Source organism: Callospermophilus lateralis, unplaced genomic scaffold, assembly GCF_048772815.1.
Source record: "Callospermophilus lateralis isolate mCalLat2 unplaced genomic scaffold, mCalLat2.hap1 Scaffold_261, whole genome shotgun sequence".
NCBI lineage: Eukaryota > Metazoa > Chordata > Mammalia > Rodentia > Sciuridae > Callospermophilus > Callospermophilus lateralis.
In genome coordinates, this window is record NW_027513386.1 from 1271292 (window position 1) to 1291272 (window position 19981).

Genomic DNA, 19981 nt, shown 5'->3' on the forward strand with positions numbered 1-19981 from the left:
ACCTGCAGAAGAGGCCCAGTGGTCTGCAGGCATGGTAACCACGTCACATCATTGGAGGAGAGGCAGAGCAGCTCCACCACCCGTGATTGCAATATAGGCAGACCTGGGACCAACCGGCAGAACAGGCCCAGTGGCCTGCTGGCACGGCAGACACGTCACCCCATTTGAAGTAGGGGCAGAGCAGAGCCGCCGCCCGTGCCCGCAAGGTAGGCATACCTGCGACCGACTGAGGGAATAGGGCCAGCCACCTGCCGGCATGGTAGACACGTCATCCCAATTGGAATAGGGGCAGAGCAGAGCTTCCGCCCACGTCCGGAACAGGCTCAGAGGCCCAGAGGCGTGGTAGTCAAATCACCCCAATTGGAGTAGGGGAAGAGCAGAGCTGCCACACACGCCCAGGACAGGCAGAGTGACCCGCTGGTGTGGTAGACACGTCACCCCAATTTTAGTAAGTGCAGAGAAGAGCCACAGACCATGACTGCAAGGTAGGCAGACTTGCAACAGACTGGCAGAAGAAGCCCAGGGGTTTGAGGGTGTGGTAAATACGTCTCACCAATTGGAAGAAGGGGAGAGCACAGCTGCCACCCATGGCTGCAAGGTAGGCAGACCTGCGACCGACCAGCACAACAGGCCCAGTGGCCGGTCAGCATGGTAGACAGATAACCCCAATTGGAGGAGCAGCACAGCCGCTGACCGCCCCTGCAATGGAGACTTTTCCACTATACAAGAGCAATATAAATATATAGGGGGAAAATTTTAAAAAGCCAAAAGTTTCACCAAGTAGAAAGTAACGTGAGCAGTATGAAAAGACCAGGAAAGAAAGGACCACAAGCAATGCAGGTCAACTCAACTTTAGGAGAGTTAATAGCTGCAGCAGATGGAATGTCAGATAAAGAATTCAGGACATACATGCTTCAGATGTTCTGGAGTCTCAAGGAAGACATTAGACAGCAAAATCAGACAATTAATGATCACCTCGACAATGAATTACATAAAAATCCAAGTAGCAAAAGATCAACTATACAGGGAGATAGAGGTTAAAAAAAAAAAAAACAGAAATCCTAGAAATGCAGGAAGAAATGAGCCAACTTAAAAACTCAATTGAGAATACTACCAGCAGAGTAGAATACTTAGAAGATAGAACTTCAGACAATGAAGACAAAGTATTTCAACTCGTAAAGAACATAGACAGCTCAGCAAGACTGTTAAGAATCCATGAGCAGAACATCCAAGAAATATGGGATAACATAAAGACACCAAACTTAAGTGTCATTGGGATACAGGAAGGTATAGAGGTCCAAACCAAAGGAATGAGCAATCTATTCAATGAAATAATATGAGAAAACTTCCCAGACTTGAAGAATGAGACAAAATCCTAAATCCTAGAAGCCAACAGAATGCCAAATGTGCAAAATCATAAGAGATCCACACCTAGACACATTATAATGAAGATGCCCAACATATAGAATAAGGAGAGAATTTTAAAAGCTACAAGAGAAAGGAAGTAGAATACACTTAAGGGGAAAACCAATTAGGATAACAGCTGATCATTCAACACAGACTCTGAAAGCTAGGAGATCCTGGAACAACATATTTCAAACACTGAAAAGAAATTCCAATCAAGAAGCATGTATCCAGCAAAATTAAGCTTCAGGATGGAAGATGAAATTAAAAACTTTCACGATAAAAAAAGTTAAAAGAATTTGAAGCTAGAAAACCATCTCTTCTAAACATCCTCAGAAAAACATTACAGGAAGAGGAAATGGAAAATATCAATGAAAACCAACAGTAGGAGGTAGGACAGTAAAGGGGGGAAAATAATCAATGAGGAAAACGAACCATATTTATTAACATAAATAAACAAATATGGCTGTAAGAACAACACATATCTCAATAATAACCCTAAATGTTAATGGCTTAAACTCACCAATTAAAAGACACAGGCTAGTAGAATGGATCACAAAAAAAGAACCAACAATATGCTGCCTAAATGAGACTCATTTGATAGGAAAAGACATACATAGACTGATGGTGAAAGGTTGGAAAAATCATATCACTCATATGGACTTCGGAAACAAGCAGGAGTGTTCATTCTCATATCAAATAAAACAGATTTCAAGCCAAAGTTAATCAAAAGGGATAAAAAGGGACACTACATACTGCACAAGGGAACGACACACCAACAAGACATAACAATCATAAATATATATGCCCCAAACAATGGTGCAGCTATGTTCATCAAAAAAACTCTTTTCAATTTCAAGAGTCTAATAGACCACCATACAATAATCATGGGAGACTTCAACACACCTCTCTCACCAGATCTTCCAAACAAAAGTTGAATAAGGAAACTCTAGAGCTCAATAACACAATTAATAACCTAGACTTAATTGACATATTTAGATTATACCACCCAACATCAAGCAGTTACACTTTTTTCTCAGAACCACATGGATTCTTCTCAAAAAATAGATCATATATTATGTCACAGGGCAACTCTTAGACAATATAAAGGAGTAGAGATAATACCATGCATCTTATCTGTTCATAATGGAATGAAACTAAAAATCAACGATAAAAGAAGGAAGGAAAAATCATTCATCACTTGGATAATGAACAATAGGTAACTGAATGATCAATGGGTTATAGAAGACATCAAAAAGAAAATTAAAAAAATCTTAGAGATAAATGAAAACACAGGCACAACATATTGGAATCTATGGGACACATTGTAAGCAGTTCTAAGAGGAAAATTCATTGCTTGGAGTTCATTCCTTTAGAAAAAAAAAAAACAAATAAATGATCTCATAATTCATCTCAAAATCCTAGAAAAAGAAGAGCAAAACAACAGCAAAAGAAGTAGAAGGCAAGAAATAATTGAAATCAGAGCTGAAATTAAAAAAATCGAGATAAAAGAACCAATTGAAAAAATTGACAAAACTAAAAGTTGGTTCTTTGAAAAAATAAATAAAATCGACCGACCCTTAGCCATGCTAATAAAGAGAAGAAGAGAGAGAACTCAAATTACTAGCATACGGGATGAAAAATGCAAAATCACAAGAGACACTTCAGAAATACAGAAGATAATCATACATTTTTTTGAATTCTTATACTCCAATAAAATAGAAAATAGTGAAAGCATCGATACATTTCTTAAGTCATATGATCTGCCAAGATTGAGTCAGGAGGATATAGAAAACCTAAACATACCAATATCAATTGAGGAAATAGAATAAACCATCAAAAGACTACCAACTAAGAAAAGCCCAAGACCAGATGGATATAGAGAAGAGTTTTACAAAACCTTTAAAAAGGAATTATTATTTAAATTAATTATTTAAAGTGGATCCAGTTATACTATTTATTCACAGTATGGTCTATTCTTGCATTAACTCTATATTCATAAATACAAGGTACACCTATTTGTACCCCCATACTAATTTATACGTCTTCAAAATATTGCTCCTAGAAATGGTGGAAGAAATACTCATGACACCGGATCCACATATACATTATATCACAGAATATTCTGGACACAAAAAGCAAAGGTCACACTTATGATTGTACCAAAGCCTAAATGGAAAGTGAACATGGATTACTAAATACATCCATGTCCAGGTTGCCTAATGCTCTCAAATGTCAATCCAATTGATGACTACATATTTGTTTCTTCTTAAGATTATATATTCAACCTCAAGACTGTTGAAAATGTCTAATCCTATCACTCTCTTTATACTTTGCTTGATTTCCTAATGTCTCTATTGATATCTGCTTTCCTACATGTTATTCCCAGTTCGTCATTTTGACTGACTCTTCACATGTGCTCACATTTACATTCACTCTCTACCCAAAACCCTATTGCTAAAGAACTTTTGTTCCAAATCCTATACTCACTCTTCTTTCTAAGCCTATCGACTACGTTCTTAATTCTACTGACTATCTCTTTTTGACTGGATGTTCTCTTCAACATTCAATCATCCAAGGTACAAGGTCCTATGCCTTTGTATATTGATTTATCTGAGACAAATGTGCAGCACATAATTCAAAGCTAAGTATCCCACTAAAGGGCCCAATGCCTTTCTGGGTTTCAAATCTTACCTAAATTTTTGATTTCATACTTAGATGTCACCTATATACTCTTGTAAATATCGCAGGTTGCCAATAACATTATTCATCCCGCAGAATGATTCCTAACCCAAATTAAAGCTGTTATTACACATAACCATAAACTCTACCCTTAATGTAACATACCGAAGAGCTGGGAGAGAGTTGGTCTTACAATATAGGAATATAGGTGACCTTCCACCTGATGAGAACCTCAAAGATCCATGGAGAAATGATCCTTGGAGAAGATGTAGGCAGCTATGTAGGACCTGAGGGAGCAATAGTCATCTTCCACGGCAAACAACCTGGTCAGGATGAATTGATGTGTCTGAATCAGCCTCTCTCTTTTTATTGTAGAGAAGATAGACCAAAACAGGCCTGTGTGCATAGCAGTTCCCAAGTTCCTATGGTTGATATAGAATTCTAACTTCTGAATATGTTACAGTATGTAGGGGCAGCCACCATCTCATGGGAACCTTGGATCCAACTGTTAGGACAAAGTGGTTACCAAAGCAGTGACCTCATTCAGTTCCTGAAGGAAGTGACCTTACCTCACTTCCTTGGTGATAGAATTCTCTGAACTTGGGATCCAGGAAGCCAAGCACCCAGAGCCAGTCCCAGTCCAAGTGCCAGTGGGCTAACTTGTTTGCTTTTCCCAAGGACAGAGTCAGTCTTTCTTGGTACCTACTGATGTGAGGATGGACAAATGCCAGCAGAGCTCTGAAGAGAGGCCTATCCTGAGAAAGCAGGTAGTGGCTCACCGCTGAAACCTGACAACTTCACAGAGTTGGCCAAGGAGACCAAATCTGAGACAGGACAGACCATTTCGGGGGAACATTATATGGTCCAGCAGTCAGAAGACACTCCGGATCGTCACAGACCTACTTGGGGGAAGGAGGTGCCTTTGCTGTTGTGGGTGTGAGTTTGTGGTGTTTTCTCATGTTCTGAGAATAGGTAGGAAAGGCGGTTTGTTTGGTTTGTAGTGAACTGTTTCTAGAAAGTCTTTTGACATGGTGAGTGTTTCTATATCTGTGTATCCCACTGTATCCGTGGTTGCAGACATTAGAAAAGAGAATGCATTAATGGATGTGTTGTCTCTAGTAGAAAGCTTTCCAGCATTCATCTTGCCCATTTGATGAATGAACTGCAGCTTGCCTTATGGATGGGCAAAACCTACTATCTCCCTAAGTTCCTGTTTTCTTCATGAATTCTGGCCACTCTCCAGAATAGGCTCATGTATCACCAGAAGGCTCTGTGACATGGCCATGTACTGGATAGCTGAAGGAATGGGAGCATCTCCGAAAACCCAGATATCAGTGTGACCAGTAAATTCTCAGTGGAGAAACCCTGCTTTGGGCCATTTGCTTACTTATGTTTCTATTAACCTAAATTTCAGGAAGGTCATTGCCTCAGGCCACACATTTGTGAAGCCTGATGAAAACTGTTTTCATATGGAAAAGAATGAGCATCACCTGTGGCTCTCTGCTTAATTGCTTTGGAATAGGATGTGTCTGAATCAGCCTCTTGTCCTTGTGTGAGGTTGTGGCTTAGATTCTCAGCACCTGATGAATCTAAAGAACGATCCCATGTTTTTCCAAAACTAAAATGGCCAAAAGAGCAGTCATTGTGGATGAATTTTTTTGCCTTCTTGTGTTAGGTTCCTGACCTTCATCAAGTGAGAATAGGAATCATTTGGGTCAAATGAGTTCTTCAAATCCCTGAAGAGGCTAGCCCATAGGTGCTTCGGTTTTCTCATGACTCCAAATCAGAAAAAAGAATATATACCTGACAGCCAGTAGGACTCAAATTGGAGAAGCGGAACACTTTAACAGCAGGAATATTTCATCACTCCTGATTCACAGGAAAAGTGCCCAGGCCACCCTTATTTTAAGCAAATGAGGGGCAATTGAGCTTATTTTGGACACTTTCTTGGGCTGTGACCCTCATAGTAACCTTCAGCCAGACATAATGATGAGTGTCTATATGGAAGAAGATGACGGCCATGTGGGAGTGTTTTGAATTTAATTGTGGTTATTTTTGTGGTGGTTAGAAAGGATGACTGGGTTCACCTGGGAACAAACTCTGGTGTGATTCTCCTTAGAGACTGAGTTCTGGAACTGAACTCAGAGAAGTATTTCCATGAAATGTGTTGGGATTTTAAAAGGTCATTCATGAGAGTCGCCCTTGGAAACTGAGATCTAGGCCCAGGGTGGCTTTCCACAGACCACTGGGAATCTCAGCTAGCATATCACATGATTTTATTTTGAAAGACTTGGCAGCCATAGTTAAGAGTTAAAACACACATGGACCTCACATTGTAGATCTCAATTGGCCTGGCTTCATGTGGCATTTTGGTCACTCTTTGGGAAGCCTTGCCTGTGGGAGTTCTCCAGAGCTTTCATTGAAATGAGCTTTCTCAAAACATAATGGTTCCTGAAGGAATTGAAACCCACAGTGCCTCCAACTTCATCCTTGAAAAATGGCTAGATAAATACGATGAAATTTTGGAAATTCCCATGACCAGGTGGCACTGGAGAAACTTTGGATTTCCTGTTGCTGATCATGAGTATACCTGACAGTGCCTTGTTTGACTGGGTTTCATGAAAATGGTGTAGAACAGAGATGCCAGTAATTTGGGGCACACTGAGTAGTGGGCCTAGAGCAGGGATGGGAAGGTGTGTGATAAAACATCATGGTGGGGCCATGTGGATCTGCCATTGGCTTCCAAATGGCTTGTGACTGACATGGTGCAGCCCGCAGACCCTTATATGTAAAGGCATCTTGTTATATGGAAAGCTTTCTGGGCAATGTTCAGAATCAGGTTGCTATGGTTATTGGTGCAATTTATGTGGGAAAGAAGCCTGGTTGGTGTATTCTCCTGCAGACCCTCACCCACCACACGTGACAGAACTCCCTCCAGCACTGTGTCCCAGTTAGCTCCTTGCATTTTGTGAAGCAAATACCAAACTCCCAGTGCAGCAGCAAAAATACCACAAAAAGTGGAGGTTGACCAAATAGCTTAACAGTCCACAAAGGGAGACACTTAGCCCACAGTGACCACAGTTTAACTACAAAGAGAGGATTTAGCACTGCTGCCTCATGTTCATTGGAAAATAAGAAACCATGTCCTTCAGGTCACATAGATGCAGACCCAGCTTTGATGGTCTCACTACAAAGGAAGCCAAATCTCCTGACAACAACATATATTTCAAGTGCCCAAACTCAGAGGCAGTTTTTCAAATAGTTTCTAGGCTCTCAGAGCTCCATGTTTGTGGAGTGTTTACACTGTCCCTTACTTTTGGAAACTCCTCTACCACCTCCAAGTATGTGAACTCCCGAGCATTTTCCATTCAGATATGTATTCACAGATTTTCACACTTTTCTACTCTAATTGTGTCTAACTTGGGGCAAAGGTAATGTCAAGGCATTGTTCTGGATGTGAGTGGGAAGATTTTTGTGTAGCACATATTTACATACACATTGAATTCATTTTCCAATTTTCCATTTGAAATACTGAATTCCTGACACTAACCCATACCCTACTAGACTCTGACTAATAATCCTAATATGATGGTAAAAAATAACCCAAACAGAATAGAAATACAAGCCGTTGAGAGGAGGCATGGTGTGTAGTTGGAATTGCCTTTTGCATTATATAGTATAGGAGTTATAAATCTAGTCAATTTTTTGTTGAAATAATTAAACATGAGTTTTTAAAGTTAACAAATATGGGAATCCTGTCTCCCTTTCTCTGTAGCCTATTCAGCACATGTATTTTTATATGCACATAGAGAGTCCTACTGGATATCACACGTACATACTTGTGAGGTAGCTGAATTGGCAGATAAAAATTGTGAGAAGAGATCACTCCTCCTAAACGCTGTTGGAACTGAAAATTCAACCTATGGGTGAGCTTCCTAGTTGAATAACATTATACATGAATCCATGTTCAGTAAAATGAATATTTTTGCATCTGTCGATTTTATATATTTCATGATGAATTTCGATTGGTATATACATTGCTACTTTCTTGTTCTTTTTTTTTGGTTGCTCAAAACATTACAAAGCTCTTGACATATCATATTTCATACATTGGATTCAAGTGGGTTATGAACTCCCATTTTTACCCCAATTATAGATTGCAGAATCACATTGGTTACACATTCACATTTTTACATAATGCCCTATTAGTTACTGTTGAATTCTGCTACCTTTCCTATACTCTACTATCCCCCCTCCCTTCCCCTCCCATCTTCTCTCTCTACCCCATATACTGTAATTCTTTTCTCTCCTTATTTATTTTCCCATTCCCCTCACAACCTCTTATATGTAATTTTGTGTAACAATGAGGGTCTCCCTCCATTATCATGCAATTTCCCTTTTCTCTTCGTTTCCCTCCCACCTCATGTCTCTGTTTAATGTTAATCTTTTCTTCCTGCTCTTCCTCCCTGTTCTGTTCTTAGTTGCTCTCATTATATCCAAGAAGACATTTGGTATTTGTTTTTTAGGGATTGGCTAGCTTCACTAAGCATTATCTGCTCTAGTACCATCCATTTCCCTGAAAATTCCATGATTTTGTCATATTTTAGTGCTGCATAATACTCCATGGTGTATAAATGCCACATTTTTGTTATCCATTCATCTATTAGAGGGCATCGGGTTTGGGTCCACAGTGTAGCAATTGTGAATTGTACTGCTATGAACAACAATGTGGCAGTATCCCCGAGGTTCACTCTTTTAAGGTCTACAGGGAATAGTCCGAAAAGGGCAATAGCTGGGTCAAATTGTGGTTCCATTCCCAGCTTTCCCAAGAATTTCCATACTGCTTTCCAAATTGGCTGCACCAGTTTGCGGGAACAGCTCTCCACATAGGCCTGGTTTGGTTCATCTTTTCGACATTAAGAAGAGAGAGGCTTACTCAGACACAACCCTTCATCCTGACCAGGTTGTTTGCCATAGAAGATGACTTTTGGTCTCTCAGGTCCTTCATAGCTGCCTACATCTTCTCCAAGGTTCAAATCTGCAAGGACCTTTGAGGTTCTCAGAAGGTGGAAGATGCCATACATTGATGAAATGCAAGACGAACTCTGTCCATGCTCTTCTGTAAAGTTAGATTGAGGGAACAGTGTATGGTTAGGGTTAAAAACATGTTCAATTTGGGTTAGGAATCATTCTGCTTGATGAATAATGGTATTGGGAACCTGCGATATTTATAAGACTTTAGAGGTGAAATATAAGTATGAAAACAGAAATCTAGGTAAGATTTGTAGCCCAGAAGGGCGTTAGGCCCTTGATTGGGATTCTTAGCTTTTAATTGTGTTATGCACGTTTGTCTCAGATAAATTGATAATCAAAGGCATAGGACCTTGTACCTTGGATGATTGATTGTAGAAGAGAACATCCACTCAAATTGAGATAGTAGGTAGGATTAGGAAGACAGTCGTAAGTTTAGGAAAAAGAGTGAGTATAAAATGTGGATCAAATGTTCTTTAGCAATAGGGTTTCATTTATAGAGTGAATGTAAATGTCAGCATATGCGAAGAGTCAGTCACAATGATGAAATGGGGAAAATATAGAAAAGAAAATATCAATAGAGACATTACAAAATCAGGCAATTATAAAGTGAGTGATAGGTTTAGACATTTTCAACAGGATTGTGATTGAATACATAATCTTAGGAAGAAACAAATATTTAGTCACCAATAGAAATGAGATTTGAAAGCATTAGGCTACCTGGACATGGATGTTTTTAGTAATCCATGTTCAATTTTCATTTAGGATTTGGTACAATCATAAGTGTGACCTTTGCATTTTGTGCCCAGAAAATTATTGTGATAAAATATATATGTAGATCATGTGACATGAGAATTTCTTTCACCATTTCTGTGAGCAATATTTGAAGACATATAAATTAGTATTGGGGGTACAAAGTGGTGTACCCTGTGTCTATGAATATAGAGATAATGCATGAATAGAACATACTGTGAATAAATAATATAACTGGTTCCACTTTAAATAATGGATTGAATTGATATCTGAATATATATAAGAAATCATATATTGACATACAATCATTCATTCCAACCAGTTATATATCTAATTGTCATCTTAGGGTTATTGTTTATCATGAAGTGTGTGTGAGTTTTGCTTCAAAAGTGATTATGAAAATTGAAAATAATGTGTTTGGAAAGAAGTCTCATAAAATTACCAGTCAAGAAATATGGAGGAAGACATGTGTTCTGAAGCAGGAAGTGATTGAAAATGAAACAAATGCTTATAAATTTGCTAAATTGTGGATGAAATATATATCCTTTAATGTGCATAAACTGATGAAATTGTAATGTACCAGTGTTGAATAAAAATAAACGTCAAAATACACATCATGTACCAAAGGAATCTACTTGCATTGATATTAAACTGGATCAGTTACTGTAGAAATATTAGGATTTGCGTGCATCATTCACCGAAGTTAGTTTCCTTTTTTTAAAATTTTTATTTATGCTTTTTCAAAACATTACATAGTTCTTGATATATCATATTTCTCACTTTGATTCAAGTGCGTTATGAACTCCCATTTTTACCCTGTATACAGATTGCAGAATCACATCACTTACACATCCATTGATTCACATATTGCCATACTAGTGTCTGTTGTATTCTGCTGCCTTTCCTATCCTCTACTATCCCCCTCCCCTCCCCTCTCCTCCCCTCTTCTTCTCTACCCTCTCTACTATAATAAATTTCTCTCCCTTGTATTATTTTTCCCTTTCTTCTCACTTCCTCTTGTATGTAATTTTGTATAATCCTGAGGGCCTCCTTCCATTTCCATGCAATTTCCCTTCTCTCTCCCTTTCCTTCCCACCTCTCATTCTTGTTAATCGTCTTCTCATGCTCTTCATCCCTTCTCTGTTCTTAGTTACTCTCCTTATATCAAAGAAGACATTTGGCATTTGTTTTTTCGGGATTGGCTAATTTCACTTAGCATAATCTGCTCTAGTGCCATCCATTTCCTTGCAAATTCCATGATGTTGTCATTTTTTAATGCAGAGTAATACTCCATTGTGTATAAATGCCACAATTTTTTATCCATTCATCTATTGAAGTGCATCTAGGTTGGTTCCACCGTCTTGCTATTGTGAATTGTGCTGCTGTGAACATTGATGTAGCAGTGTCCCTTTAGCACGCTATTTTTAGGTCTTTAGGGAATTGACTGAGAAAGGGAATAGCTGGGTTTAATGATGGTTCCATTCCCCGCTTTCCAAGGAATCTCCATACTGCTTTCCAAATTGGCTGCACCAATTTGCAGTCCCTCCAGCAATGTATAAGTGTATCTGTTTCCCCACATCCTCGCCAGCACTTGTTGTTTGACTTCATAATTGCTGCCAATCTTCCTGGAGTGAGATGGTATCTTAGGGTGGTTTTGATTCACCTTTCTCTGACTGCTGGAGATGGTGAGCATTTTTTCATGTATTTGTTGATTGATTGTATGTCCTCCTCTGAGAAGTGTCTGTTGAGGTCCTTGGCCCATTTGTTCATTGGGTTATTTGTTATCTTATTGTTTAATTTTTTGTGTTCTTTGTATACTCTGGATATTAGGGCTCTATCTGAAGTGTGAGGAGTAAGATTTGTTCCCAGGATGTAGGCTCCCTATTTACCTCTCTTATTGTTTGTTTTGCTGAGAAAAAACTTTTTACTTTGAGTAAGTCCCATGTGTTGATACAAGTTATTAACTCTTGTGCTATGGGTGTCCTATTGAGGAATTTGGAGCCCGACCCCACAGTATGTAGATCGTAGCCAACTTTTTCTTCTATCAGATGCCATGTCTCTGATTTGATATCAAGGTCCTTGATCCATTTTGAGTTAACTTTTGTGCATGCAACAGAAAGGGATTCAGTTTCATTTTGTTACATATGGATTTCCAGTTTTCCCAGCACCATTTGTTGAAGATGCTATCCTTCCTCCATTGCATGCTTTTAACTCCTTTATCAAATATAAGATTGTTGTAGCATTGTGGATTAATCTCTGTGTCCTACATTCTGTACCATTGGTCCACCCGCCTGTTTTGGTACCAGTACCATGCTGTCTTTGTTACTATTGCTCTGAAATTTAGTTTGAAATCTGGTATCGCTATACCGCCTTATTCACACTTCCTGGTTAGAATTGCTTTTGCTTTTCTGGGTCTTTTATTTTTCCATATGAATTTCATGATTGCTTTCTCTATTTCTACAAGAAATGCGGTTGGGATTTTGATTGGCATTGCGTTAAACCTATAGAGAGCTTTTGGTAATATCACCATTTTGATGATGTTAGTTCTCCCTATCCATGAACAGTGTATATTTTTCCATCTTCTAAGATCTTATTCTACTTCTCTTTATAGGGTTCTGTAGTAAGCATTGTATAAATCTTTCACCTCTTTTGTTAGGTTGATTCCCAAAGATTTTATTTTTAATTTTTGAGGATATTGTGAATGGAGTGTTTTTTTTTTTTTTCTCATTTCTGTTTCAGAAGTTTTGTCGCTGATATACAGAAATGCCTTTGATTTATGCATGTTGATTTTATATCCTGCCACATTGCTGAAATCATTTATTAGTTCTAGTAGTTTTCTTGTAGACCCTTTTGGGTCTTCTATATATAGAATCATGTCCGCTGCAAATAGTGATAATTTAAGTTATTCTTTTCCTATTTTTATGCCTTTAATTTCTTTCATCTGTTTAATTGCTCTGGCCAGTGTTTTGAGAACTATATTGAATAGAAGTGGTGGTAGAGGACATCCCTGTCTTGTTCCAGATATTAGAGGGAATGCTTCAATTTTTCTCCATTCAGAATGATGCTAGCCTGAGGCTTAACATAGATAGCTTTTACAATGTCGAGGTAAGTTCCTGTTATCCCTAGTTTTTCTAATGTTTTGAACATAAAGGGATGCTAAGGGTCTATCGATCTTATTTATTTTTCGAAGAACCAAGCTTTACTTTTGTTAATTTTTTCAATAATTTCTTTTGTTTCAATTTCGTTGTTTTCCACTCTGATTTTAATTATTTCTTGCCTTCTGCTACATTTGCTGTTGTTTTGCTCTTCCTTTTCTAGGGCTTTGAAATGAAGTGTTAGCTCATCTATTTGTTGTTCTTTCCTTTTTTTGAGGAATGACGTCCATGTGATAAATTTCCCTGTTAAAACTGCTTTCATTGTGTCCCATAGATTTCGATATGTTGTGTCTGTATTTTCATTTATCTCTAAGAATTTTTTGATTTCCTCATTTATGTCTTCTGTAACCCATTGATCATTCAGTAACATATTGTTCATTTTCCATGTAATGTAGGATTTTTCCTTCCTTCTTTTTCATTGACTTCCAGTTTCATTCCATTATGATCAGATAAAATTCATGGTATTAAGTCCACCCCTTTATATTTACTGAGGGTTGCCCTATGGCATAATATATAGTCTATTTTTGAGAAGGATCCATGTGCTGCTGAGAAAAAAGTATATCCACTTGATGATAGTTGGTATATTCTATATATGTCAGTTAAGTCTAGGTTATTGATTGTGATATTGAGTTCTATAGTTTCTTTATTCAACTTTTTTTGGAGGATCTGTCCAATGATGAGAGAGGTGTGTTGAAGTCACCCATAATTATTGTGTTGTGGTCTATTTGATTCTTGAACTTGAGGAGAATTTTTTTTATGAACGTCGCAGCACCATTAAATGGTGTGTAAATATTGATAATTTTTATGTCTTGTTGGTGAATGGTTCCTTTTAACAGTATATAATGTCCTTCCTTATCCCTTTTGATTAAATTAGTCTTGAAGTCGATTTTATTCGATATGAGGATGGCCACCCCTGCTTGCTTATGAGAACCGTGTGCATGGTATATTTTTTCCCAACCTTTCACCTTCAGCCTTTGTATGTCTTTTCCATTCAGATGTGTCTGCTGGAGGCAACATATTGTTGGATTTGTTTTTTGAATCCAAGCTACAAGCCTATTTTGCTTTATTGGAGAGTTTAAGCCATTAATGTTTAGAGTTACTATTGATATATGGTTTGTACTGCCAGCCATGTTTGAATATTTATCCTTTTTTTTTAATTTAGTTTGTTTCTCCATGATTAGCTTTCCCCCCGCCCTCTGTCATTACTGAAGCACTTCCCACTGATGGGTTTGGTTGTTGTTTTTTATTTTTTCCTCATGTAGTGTTTTGCTCAAGACACTTTGCAATGCTGGTTTTCTGACTGAAAATTTTTTTAGCTTTTGTTTATCATGAAAGATTTTTATTTTGTTGTCGTACCTGAAGCTTAATTTTGCTGGATACAGAATTCTTGGTTGGCATCCATTGTCTTTCAGTGTTTGAAATACATTGTTCCAGGATCTTCTCACTTTCAGTGTCTGTGATGAAAAATCCATTGTTAACATTTTTGGTTTACCCCTGAATGTAATCTGCCACTTTTCTCTTTAAGCTTTTAATATTTTCTCTTTGTTCTGTATATTGCATATCTTCATAACAATGTGTCTTGGCTTTGGTCTACTGTAATTTTGTGTGCTCTGTGTCCTGTAAGCATCTACAATTTGTATATCCGTTTCCTTTTTTATTTCTGGAAAGTTTTCTGTAATTATTTCATTCAGCAGGTTACTCATTCCCTTGGTTTGAATCTCTGTACCTTCCTCTATCCAGATGACTCATCAGTTGTTTTTTTTATGTTATCCCATATCTCTTGGATGTTTTTCTCGTGATTTTTTACCAGCCTTTCTGTGTTGGCTAGACTCTTTTCAAGATGATATATTTTGTCTTCATTATGTGACATTCTGTATTCTACTTGCTACACTCTGTTAGTGATACTATCAATTGAGTTTTTAATTTGGTTTATCGTTTCCTTCATTTCTGGAATTATTGTTTGATTTTTTTATAATCTCTATCCCTGATAAAGATGCTTAACTTCTTCTTTTATCTGTTTATGTAATTCATTTTCAATGTGTTCTTTCACTGTATGGATTTGCTCTCTCGTATCCTCTTTACGGTTCCATTCCATCTGTCTAAGGTATTCCTTGAGTTCTTTATATGACCATTTTTCTGATGATTCTAGGTCCTCCTGAAAATTTAGGTTGTCCTTCATTGTTTGTACTCCTTTTCTTTCGTGTCTTTTTATGCTGCTCATGTTACTTCTTGTTCTGTTTGAGTGCTGAGTTACTGCTTACTCTTATAAATTTATTTGAAGCTTGGGAGGAAAGATATCAGAAGGGATGGGAAGAAGTCACTAAAGAGAATGAGAATAGGTAGGTAGAATTCAAGGAAGAGGGAATAAGAAAATTGAAAAGAAATAAAAAGACAAAAGAAAAAAATAGAAAATAAAGAAGAAATAAATTTTTAAAATAATAATGATAATTTAAAAAATGAAAATTAAAATTTAAAATAATAATAATAATAATAATAAAATTAAAAAAATAAAAACATTAAAATAAGTTAAAGAACAACAACAAAAAATGAAAATGAAAGAAAAAGAAAAAAAACTAAAAATAAAAAAAAATAATAAAAATACATGAAGTCATAGAGTTCAATTAACTTCTCTTTCAGTAGGTGGAGCTGTACTCACTGGGCCAAGCGTCTCCTCTCAATAGGTGGGAACCAATCACTGTGCAGCAGCTCTTCCTCCCAGATTGGGTGGGTCTCTAATCCTGAGTACCTAGGGCCTTCTCTTGTGTTTCCTCAAGCCAGGCTCCACTCAACTGTGACGCTCACCACAATACTGGCTACATGTCAGGTCTCTGCTCCTGGTAGCCCTGTTTTCATGAACGCCTGGCACACTCTCCCTGTTTGCCCTCCTCAGACCCTAAGTTTGTAGAGCTTTGGGCTGACAGCCCCCAGCAAATTTGCTTACCCTCCGGTAGCCATGCCCCCATTAGCTGGTGCTGGTTGTCAGCACTGGTGGGAGCGGTAGCTGGGAATTTTGCGCCGCGAGTCCCGCACCACACCTGATTCCCTTGGTCTGGCTATCTTGCTCATGGGAGAGCTGGGAGGGTCCCTTAAGGGAGAACTGGGAGGGGCCCTTAAGGTTTCCCAGCTGTGTTGAGAGAGATGGATAGGGGATTACACACCTGTCGTGCTGATTTCAATAATGTTATCTCCTCTGCCCATGACGTCAGTTCTCTGCCATGGTGTTATCCCATGCAAATGGTGACCGTTCATTCCTTTTTCCAGGTGACCAATGCAACGGTTGGTCCTAACTGTCTCTCCCAAGCCCCATTTCAATCCAGTGGCCACTGCCTATGAAGGCTCAGTTTGCTTTTACCTCTGTAAATTCAGAAGGGCCGACCAGTTATTTCAGTGGGAACGTTAGTTCTGAGTCACGGGAAGCAGGCAAATCTGAGCTTGTATGCAGCTGATCTGGGCTCTGTGTGTGTTCTGAAGGGCCCAGACTGTTCGCCCCAGATCGACGTCAGGTCAGCATTGCCTAGTGATTCTGAGCAAACAGCATTTAGACAGTTTACGACTCCCTATGCCCGCGCAGCTTAAGAGGTCAGAGACTTGATTTCTCCATGCCCGGCGCCATGTTGGATCTCCTATATTGTTACTTTTTAATGTCTGTGCATGTGAGTGTGTATATATGAAATATATGTGTCTTACTATACACTCGCTAAATTCATTCATATTCATATATGTGGATTTATAACAAACTTTCCACAAGATCATTCTCAGAAATAATCATCCACCTGAAATACAGATTTGTTTCCTAGTACTGAAACTAACTTCAGTGAATGGTGCATACAAACTCTAATATTTCTACAGTTACTGTCCCAGTAAACATCAATGCAAGTAGATTCTTAGGGAACATGATGTGTATTTTGCGGTTCATTTTCATTCAACACTGGTACATTACTATTTCTTCAGTTTATGCACATCATAGGATATATATTTTATCCAAAAGTTAGAAAACTTATAGGCATTTTTTTCATGATCAATCACTTCCTGCTTCAGAACACATGTATTCCTCCATGTTTGTTGAATGATCTTTTCATAAGACTTTTTTCCAATCACAATATTTTCATTTTTTATAATCACTTATGAAGCAAAACTCAAACACCCTTCATGATAAACCATAATCTTAATATTTCCATTAGATGTATAACTGGTTGGAATAAATGATTGTATATCAACATAAGATTTCCTGGATAGTTTCAGATGTCAATTCCATTATTTAAAGTGCAACCAGTTATATTATTTATTCACAGGATGATCTACTCATGCATTATCTCTATATTCATAGACACAGGGTACACCTCTTTGTACCCCTAACACTACTGGATATGTCTTCAAAATATTGCTCCCAGAAATGGTGGAAGAAATACTCATGTCACCTGATCCACATATACATTTTATCACAGTAAAATTCTGAACAAAAAATGTAAAGGTCACACTTATGATTGTACCAAAGCCTAAAAGAAAAGTGAACATGGATAACTAAAAAAATCCATGTCCAGGTTGCCTAATGCTCTCAAATGTCAATCCTTTTGGTGACATCATATTTGTTTCTTCCAATGATTATATATTCAAACTCAACCCTCTTGAAAATGTCTAATCCTATCACTCACTTTATACTTTGCCTGATTTCATATTGTCTCTATTGATGCCTGATTTCCTACATATTTTCCCCAGTTCATCATTGTGACTGACTCTTCACATATGCTGACATTTTCATTCACTCTCTAACCGAAACCCTATTGCTAAAAAACTTTTGGTCCAAATCCTATACTCACTCTTCTTCCTAAACCTACCGACTATCTTCCTAATCCTACCTACTATCGCTTTTTGACTAGATGTTCTCTTCTACATTCAATCTACCCAGGTACAAGGTCCTGTGACATTGTATATCGAATTATCTGAGACATGGTTACAGAACATAATTCAAAGCTAAGTATCCCAACCAAGGGCTCAATGCCATTCTGGGCTTAAAATCATACCTAGATTTCTGTTTCCATACTTATATTTCACCTCTATGTTTTTGTAAATATCGCAGGTTCCCAATACCATTATTCATCACACAGAATGATTCCTAACCCAAATCGAACCTGTTATTAATCCTAAACATACACTGTTCCCTCAATCTCAATTTACAGAAGAGCAGGGACAGAGTTGTTCTTAAAATACAGGAAAGTAGGGGACCTTCCACCTGCTGAAAACCTCAAAGGTCCATGCAGAAATGATACCTGGAGAAGTTGTAGGGAGGTATGAATGACCTGAGAGAGAAAAAGTCATCTTCCATGGCAAACAACCTGGTCAGGATGAAGGGATGAGTCTGAATCAGCCTCTCTCTCCTAATTGTAGAGAAGATGGACCAAACCAGGCCTGTGTGGAGAACTGTTCCCGGGTGCCTATGGATGATATACCATTCTAACTTGTGAAAGTGTCACAAGAAGTAGGGGCAGCTTCCATCTCATGGGACCCTTGGAAGCAACTGTTAGGACAAAGGGGTTGCCAAGGCAGTGGCCTCATTCAGTTCCAAAGAATGTGACATACCTCATTTACTTGGTGATGGAACTCTCTGAACATGCTATCCAAGAAGCCAGACACTGAGAGGCAATCCTAGTCCCAGTCCCAGTGGGCTCAGTTGTTTGGATTTTCCAAGGACATAGTCAGTCTTTCTCGGTACCTACTGAGTTGAGTATGGCCAAATGCCAGGAGAGCTCTGAAGAGGGACTTTTCCTGAGAAAGTAGGTAGTAGCTCATCACTTTTTCCTGACAACTTCACAGAGTTGGCCAAGGAAACCAGATCTGAGAGAGGACAGGCCATTTCGGGGGAACATAGTATGGCCCACCACTCAGAGTAAACTCCGGAGAGACACACACATACTTGAGGGAAGGAGGTGCCTTTGTGAGTGTGGGTTTGTGGTTTTGTCTAATGTTCTGATAATAGGTAGGAAAGGTGGTTTGTTTGGTTTGAAGTGAACTGTTTCTAGTAAGTCGTTTGACAAGATGAGTGTTTCTATGTCTGTGTATCCCACTGTGTCCGCTGTTGTAGACATGAGAAAAGAGAATGCAATAATGGATGTGTCCTGTCTAGTAGAAAGCTTCCCAGTATTCATCCTGCCCAATTTATCAATGGAGTGCGGCTTGCCTTATGGATGGGCAATACCTACTACCTTCCTAAGTCCCTGTTTTCTTCCTGAATTCTGGCCACTCTCCAGAATTGGCTCATGGTTTTGTGTCCAAGATATGTACCACCTCCAAGGTCTTTGACATGGCCATGTACAGGATAGCTGAAGGGAATGGCCAGCATCTCAAAAAACTCAGATATCAGTGTGACCAGGAAAGTCTCAGTGGATATACCCTGCTTTGGGCCTTTTGCTTACCTATTGTTCTGTTGCCCAGAATGTCAGGAAGGACTTTGACTCAGGCCACCCCTTTGTGAAGCCTGAAGAATACAGTTTTCAAATGGAAATGAATGGGCATCACCTGTGGCTCTTTGCTTAATTGCTTTGGAAAGGGATGTGTCTGATTTAACCTCTTGGCCTTGTATGTGGCTGTGACTTTGATTCTCAGCACCTGATGGATCTAAAGAATGATCCCATGTCTGCATCCAAAACCATAATTGCCAAAAGATCAGTCATTGTGGATGAAGTCTCTCGCCTTCCTCTGTTAGGTTCCTGACCTCCATCAAGTGAGAATAGGTATTCTTTGGGTCAAACGAGTTCTTCAAAGCCCTGCAGAGGTGCTTGGGTTTTCGCATGACTTCAAATCACATAAAGAATCTATACCTGAAAATCAGTAGGCCTCAAATTGGAGAAACAGAGCAGTATTAATGGGAGGCTCAATTGATCACTCCTGGTTCATGGAAATGGTGTCCAGGCCTCCCTGACTTTAGGCAAAAGAGGGGCAAGGGAGCCTATTTTGGACAC